This window comes from Condylura cristata, unplaced genomic scaffold (genome assembly GCF_000260355.1).
Source record: "Condylura cristata isolate star-nosed mole 26May11 unplaced genomic scaffold, ConCri1.0 scaffold00012, whole genome shotgun sequence".
NCBI lineage: Eukaryota > Metazoa > Chordata > Mammalia > Eulipotyphla > Talpidae > Condylura > Condylura cristata.
Genome location: NW_004567113.1, coordinates 12,961,592 through 12,969,252, shown reverse-complemented (window position 1 = coordinate 12,969,252; position 7,661 = coordinate 12,961,592). Strand labels below are relative to the sequence as shown.

Genomic DNA, 7,661 nt, shown 5'->3' with positions numbered 1-7,661 from the left:
GCATACAGAACTGGGGTATACATACAGGCCAGAGGTAGGTGCAGGAGTAGTGAGAGGATTCACCAGAGACAGAGTGAGGGTGCAGAACAGGCAGATCGATGAAGTACACTGCTGAGGGGAGCAGCAGGTAGGTCAGGAGAGGTCTGCCACGCCATGTGGGTCACCTCCCTGGCAGGCTGGCGGGTATTGAACTCATGTGGAAGTGGCTTTAGCTTATTAGTGTTGCACTTTAACCCACTGGGCCACCAGGGAGGGTCCTCTCATAGATTCTTATCAGTGCTGAAACACTATTGTTTTCTCAATTACAAGTGGACAACCTAGGTAAACAACTGTTTTCATTCTTGCATATAAAGATATTAAGTAATGACCTATCACCACAATACAGATGAATAATTTATCAGGGGCCTCCCTGGTGGCACAAGGGTTAAGTTAAGCCTCACCACCATCAAGCTATAAGCAGCACTATACCATGAGTTATATCCCAGAGAGCTGACCCACATGGCATAGCAGTCCTCTACGTCTTGTCTGCTGCTTCCTTCAGCAGAGTATTTCAGTGGATCTGCCTGTTCTGCTCCCCACTCTGTCTCTGGTGAATACCTCTATCCCTACTCCTCCTCTCTCTCCCTGCTCTGGCCTATACCCCAGCTATTGTATGCATAAATAAATAAATCCTTAAAAAATAATTTGTCATTGCTCATACAGAAATATTTCCGGGTTTAAGAATTAATACTTTTGTATCTGGAGTTCACCATCATCACTAACTAATAGCTATACCATTTGGATTTTAATTTTGATTTCTAAAATCAAACAACTCAAAAACTAGGTACAAAACTACATTTCTCAACTGGGGTTAGTAGTCTTTAAGCCATGAGTTCTGAGAAAGATATGAAAAGTCTGTTTTCATTTCAAAAATACATTTTTAAAAGTATATTCTGGATTATATGGTACTGCTTCACACCACAATCAATGATACCAGCCTAGGATGGGATAAAGAGATACAGAGGTCTTATAAGGTAAATAGTTATGCCATGAAAGTCAGATGACCTAATTTGTGACATAAGGAGGAAAGCTTTACCGCATTCAAGCACACAAAAGTGATGCAGGAACTGAGTTATCACAGGATTTAAAGTATATAGAAAACTGCTTGCCTTGCTGAAATATATGATACTAAATTCACAACACAAAGATTTCATTTCAGCGAAGTAGCATCATCCATCACCCTAAATTTAAGTTACTTTGAAATACAGTTTTTGTCTTTATTTGTAATTTTATCTACATTTCAGTTACAGTTTTGTCTAAATTACATTTATATATTTATTTTGGTTTATATTTGCATAAAAGCAATAAGCATAAGGAACATTTATATACAACTAAAATTAAATAATTTAATAAAACAAAATTATTTAATCTAATATTGGTAGTCACAATATACTTTTCCCTTTAAAGGGTGACAACAGGTTATTCATGTTAAGATGAGCATGATGGGTAAAACATGGGGATTCAAATAAAAAAGATCCATTTTCATGCTTATCATGTAACCCCAAGCAATAATCTAAGCCTCAGTATATGGAAGGGTTATTGTGAAGATGGTTATGTGGCACACCAGAAACTCATATGAAAACCTGTTACATATCATTATGCAGGTCACACCTTCACTTTGTCCTCTTGCCACTGCCCTCAAGTTTTGAAATCTCCAAAGCTTGGGGCTATTACATTATTTTTATCTCCATCTCTTCTAAGCTACAACACACCTAACATAAAAGTCAAAGAATTCATTTCCCGAATGCATCTCCAAGACTGTCACTCTCCTACATAAAAGTTTTCTGCAACTCTCAAGCCCTACCAAATCTATGCTTCCAAAATTACCTCCAGGGATTCCTAAACTTGAATTTCCTAAGAAATTGCTATTAGGCATCCCCTATCCCTAGCACAATATGCAGCCACCCAATTGTAAAGTTTGAAAAAAGTAAAATTTACAATGCTACTCTCTCCCAAAATAGATGCCAGGCTATTTCCAATGGCATAACTATTCTTTCATATCTAACACAACGTTAATTCTAATTATTAATAGACAATTTCTAATCACAATAATTTCTAATCACAATTTCTAATCACAACCTTTAAAAATAAAACCACAAAAGACAACAACCCTCTGTGATTAAAAGAGAAAAAAAATTAACAAAAATATATCGTAATCTCTTTATATTGATTATGTTTAAAATTCATAATTTACTACTAATTTAGCAGTTGGTTGCAATTCACCAAGTAACTACAACATAAAAGCTATTCTTAAAAAATCAAATTTCTAGGCCCTCCCTGGTGGCACAGCGGGTTAAAGCACTCCACTGAGACGCTAAAGCCACTTCTGCATGAGTTCGATTCCTGTCTGCTCCGGAGGAGACCACATAGTGTGGCAGACCTCTCCTGACCCGCCCGCTGCTCCCCTCAGCAGTGTACTTCCTTGATCTGCCTGTTCTGCTCCCCACTCTGTCTCTGGTGAATCCTCTCACCCTCCGCATCTCTGGCCTGTACCCCAGTTCTGTATGAAAAAATAAATAAATCTTTAAAAAAAAAATCAAATTTCTAAAGGCCAATATCAAATGAGTTTTAAATTAAACTGCGTATCTTAGTTATTCCCAAAAAAGTCTTTTGATCCTTTTTCTTCTGCTGAGTTAAAGCCAAATGCCAGTCATACACATGCATACAAATACTTCTATGAAAAAATACATGCTATATGACACAGTATGACATCATCTCTTTGTAAGAAACCATAAGAAGAAAAATAACTGCTAATCATGAACATTACCAGTAGGCATACTTTAAATATCCACATCTCTGTTCACTTTCATACCCAGTGTCACTAGCCTGAACTTCCTCTACTAATGCAAGGGGGAAAAAGTCCCCAAATTAATGTATAAAAATTTGGTTCACATGTAACTTTTCAGTACCATTACAGCTATGCTCAAAGAGAGAGTTTAGCAGCACAATCTAACATATACATGCATCTTTAGGAAAAGTCACAAAATTATGGCTGTCATAAGGTCAATCAAACCATTTCTCCAATTCTTTAAACAATGAGCTACCAAGTCTAGTATTTACATTAAGACAGTCTTCAATTCATCCTTACCAACTTAATATACTCACATCAAATGTATGATCAGACCATCATAGTTTCCTTCTTAAAAATGAAGGTAAAACTTGTTACCAAAATAGTGCTCCCAGACTGTATTTCACTTGGATTATAAAATCTACTGCAAAATCTTCCATAACTTTATACTCTAGATTCATGTAATAAATTGGGGGTAGCAGCAGAGGTGGCAGGGAAGGGGAGAAACATAGATGTCTATTAATTATCTATCTGTCTATCTATCTATCTATCTATCTATCTATCTATCTATCTATCTATCTATCTATCTATCTACCTACCTACCTACCTACCTATTATGCCTGACAGTTTCTTAATTGCTATTTGTCAATTGGCAGGGGCAATGGGGTCACTGTACTGATGACAGGCATAAAAGGAAAAGACAACAATTTTGTTACAAAACTGGTTCAGATGCTCAAAAGATGTGAGCATCCACACCCCACCCCAACAAGTTACAGACTATGATCTGAGACAGAGAGCTTAAATGCAAAATAAAACGTCAATGCTCTGCTTCCCTAAAGAAACATACAACCCCCAAAACTGAGAAACACCATCAAACCGACACCCCCCAGAATAGATTTTTAAATATTGTATCAGGAAATCATGGTAAGTGCTAGCGGTTGCTCTAGGCCTCAGCAGCAGCCTTGGGTCTAAGAGCAAACTCGATTCCTCTTAACACTCAAAGAATAATGTTGATGTCATTACGAAGCTACTGATTCTTCGCACTCAGGACTAATCATTCCTTGATCCAAACGCAATTCTCTCCCCCCAACCACCCTCCTTCCAAAATGATCTCTCAAGACAGAAAAGCCCTCGGGTATCCCCTTCTGCTCTACCTCCGGCGGCTGCCGCTTTCTCCTCCCTCCGGCTCCGAGGTGGGGGCTCCAGAAGGTCCCGGGCAATTCTGAGCCCGGGAGGTGCTTGTTTTGCCTGTGCACGGTCTGTCCAGTTGCTTCCTTTCCCAGTTTGCCCAAACTGGAGCGCTACAGGGGACCAGCGGGGCCGAGGAGGGAGCCGGGGCGGCGACGCCGCCGCTGCCGCCGCCTCTGGTATGTCAGGGGCCGGGATTGTATTTCGAAAGATCCGCCATTTTCACCTCGTCATCACCATCACAGCTCAGCAGCTTCCCCGACAGCCCGAGCCCGGGCCGCCGCCGCCGCCGCCGCCAGTAACCTCCCCCTTCCTCCTCCTCCCCTCCACCGCCCTCCCCTCCCAAGAGGCGCACACCCACATATCCGGGGAAGCCTCCCGCCGGCCCCGCCAACCTTCAAATGCACAGGGAGATACAAATGCACACAACAGCCCACGCCGAGACCTTTCACCCCACAACAAGAAAATGGTTCTGCGGGTCCGGCTGCAAAGCGAAAGGAAGTCTAGCTACCCGCGGGGTCCCGAGTGTGGCATATTTTTGTTTTGAAAAGCAAAAGCCATGAGGAAGGCGGCATAAGGACAATAAAGAACCCAAACTCTTTTATTTTCAGAAAGCAACTGAAGAGAGATGATGGAATGTGTTTTGTTTATTCACTGTGTCCACTATAAACCTAATCAAGACCTTTCATGTCATTCACCAACTCTGACGCTTTCCTTCACAGTCAGCACTACTTTGACAGGCTGAGCTATTTCCAAAAGCACCTGACCTCTCTGACACATTTGTAAATTACAGGCATTGATCCTCATGCACATACTGTAGTCAAACATATGGTTTTTAAAATAAAGTTCCGAACTATTTTTCTTCCCAGTTAATTTCATCTGATCATTTCTGTCCATCGACATTGACACTCAATTTGTCCATGGTTTAAAACGTCAAAGCGCATTTAGATTGAAAAACTAACTTCCAAACATGGAAAATAGACCTCTAAACCAAAATTCTTTGTCAAACATTTTAGGATCTAAGTCAAACACATTAAAAAAAATCACTACTGCTAAATTTGTCCAATACAGAAAAAAATAAACAGCTTGCTTTTAGAAAAAGACCCCAAAGTTATCCATCCACCTATCAGTTCTTCTCAATATGCAGCTTAATAACTAAGAGAACCTAAGTAATATTAATCACCTAAGGAAAAAAAAATTAAGCGTCAAGGCTTCTTAGAAGACCAGAATATTTTAAATAAAGTCGACTACTTTAGTGCATTTCTGAAATATTTCATAATCATCCATTCAAACGCTGAATTCTATCCTGCCATTCAACCACAACAGCTCAAAGACACCCACCTGAAAAGACCAAATTGAATTACGAGTACGGCCACTTACTATCTTTCCAAAAAGTTAGTGTAAGAAGAGTAAGACAGACGTCGAAAAGCGATTTCATTCCCTTACCTTGCGTGGATGACAACTTCATCTAAAATTAGTAGGTTCAGGCTTAAACGAGTGCTAGCTAGCTACCACCCAATCCAATCGTCGTTTCTAGATGCAGCCTGCCAGAGCTGAGAGTACCATTTCTTCCTCTTTAAACTTTATTTGCCCACCGCCAGCCCCGTCCACCCGCACCCTGGTGCGTATTTACCGTTGCTGGGCCAAGCTAAGACCCAGCCCGCTCCCTTCCCCCGTGCACCTCGGGAACATTATGACATTTGGCTGGTGGGCTTCGCGAGGAAAACGGACACACAGGAAGAAGACACCATACAAAGGGGCGTAGGAAGAACGGGGCGGCGGGCAGCAGGGAAAGGAGGGGCTGGTACAAAGTGACACAGCAGCAAAACCGGTTCCCAGAAACCCGGGGCCGACACGGCCGGGTTCTCGGGCCGAGCAGGGTGCGTGTCAACCAACAGCCTCGGAGCCCTTCCTCTAGACCGCCGGGAAGGGCCGGCTGCCCGCCGAGCGCGGGCCGGGCTGGGTGACAGCCGTCCTCCCCGGTGCGGGCGGGAAGGGGCCGAGTCCGGAGGATCCTCCCGCCCCCTGCGGCCCAGGGACAAGGCTCGACGGCTGCCAGCCGGCAGGTTCCCGCGGTCTGCCACGACCCACCAGCCTAGCCTCCGGGAGGGGGAGGTCCGGCGCCCGCCGCCTGCGCCACCACCCGCAGCGGGAGCCGGCGTCCCCTTCCCGCCCGCCCGCCCGCAAGGATGCCTCCACCCCGGGGACTGACACTCACCAAAGTCGGCGGCGCCGCCGCCTTCTCCTCGCGCCGCGCTCCCTGGGCTCCCAGCAGCCGCGGCGGCGGCGGCGCCTCCGAGACACAGACCCGGGTTTGTTCAAAATCACGCGCCCAGCGCCATTCCACCGCCGCATCCCATAATACGCCGGGCCCTCCCCGCCCGCGCGCCCCTCTCAGCCCGCCCCTCCACTCCACCAGCCCCGCCTCCCGGCCGCCAGGCTTCGCCCCGCCCCTTCCGTGCTTACTTGCTCCTCCCTTGGCAACCCAGTTGGCGTCATTCCGCAAGGCGCGGGGAGTGAGCTCCCGCTCCACGTGACCCTGAGTAGGCGCTGGGTCAGAGCTTTCGTTGGGGATGTTCCATCAGGCTGAGAATAAGAGGGGGGAGAGCCGGATCGCTCCGGCCTCATCTTCTTAGCTATCCTTGTTAGGAAGTCGGAGCTGTAGTCGCTATTTCCTGGGTGCTGCTGCTGTTGGATATCCATGCATGAGGAGGTGGTCAATATTCACAAATACCAAATGTCTTTGATTTTTAGGTACTAATTTTGCAGGGGTTGCTAAAAAACCCCCGTAGGCGACTATGCAGTTAAACTTATTTTGAAAGGCAGTTTTTGCAAAATATAATTAACACAGTCAAAATTCTTTGTATTTAGTCATCCTTCCTCTTATTGTCCTTCATTATAAAAACAACAGAACGATCTCTAAAGATATGGAGTAGGATGAACAGGTACTGAGTTATAACTGCTCCGTATGAGACAAAAACTGTACAGGCAAACAATCGAAAAGATGAAAGAGTATAATGTAAAATAATGCGATACAGGCTGTAAGAGCATGGAGGACATACAACTCAACGGGAAAGACTGTAAATCTGAATCTAAGTGGACTACATTTTGGAAACAGGCAGTTCCGATTTTAAATTCTGGCACCTCCACTTATATGTATGTAATATTTCATCAAGTTTCTTCTCCCATCTGCAAATTAGAAAGACAACCTAACTGGAGTACTGAAAAGTTAAATGAAGTTAGAATATCAGGCAGCTACATAATCCCTGCCTCATATGTTAGTTCTGTTCTGCCATAATCAATACCATCCCATACCTTCCACCCCAAAGTTGTCTAATTAATATACAGAAGTCCTATTTAAGTGAGATCTGGTCGCTTTAAGAAAGTTCCCGCACTTGCTCAATCAGCAAACTACAAAATCCAGCATGCCTTGCATATCCAGTAGGAAGTAAATTTCCTTCCCACCCCTCTATCTCAACAGATGAAAGGACTTGCCTTTTAGCATCCCCTAAAAGGTAGATACTAGTGCAGACTTTTGTTCGGTGGGAGTACATACGTGTTTCAGCCCTTTCCAAATTGCCATTTTGTTTTGGGACAAACCCTTTTGTTTGGTGATATAACTGTTTTCCTTTTTTTTTTTTTTTTT

General features: G+C 43.8%; 1 protein-coding gene across 2 annotated transcripts in view; it reads right to left on the bottom strand.

Annotated features, from left to right (window-relative positions):
* The window catches only part of LIN54 (lin-54 DREAM MuvB core complex component), a 75,639-nt gene extending 69,330 nt beyond the window's left edge, over window positions 1-6,309 (bottom strand). The window contains exon 1 of one of the 2 annotated variants that reach the window (XM_012724254.1): window positions 6,234-6,309. The gene's annotated coding sequence lies outside the window, so the exon portion shown is untranslated. Of the gene's footprint in view, window positions 1-3,981; window positions 4,259-6,233 lie in introns of those variants that run through there. The other variant, XM_004681151.2, reaches the window with a different exon arrangement.
* Window positions 6,310-7,661: the final 1,352 nt, after the last annotated feature.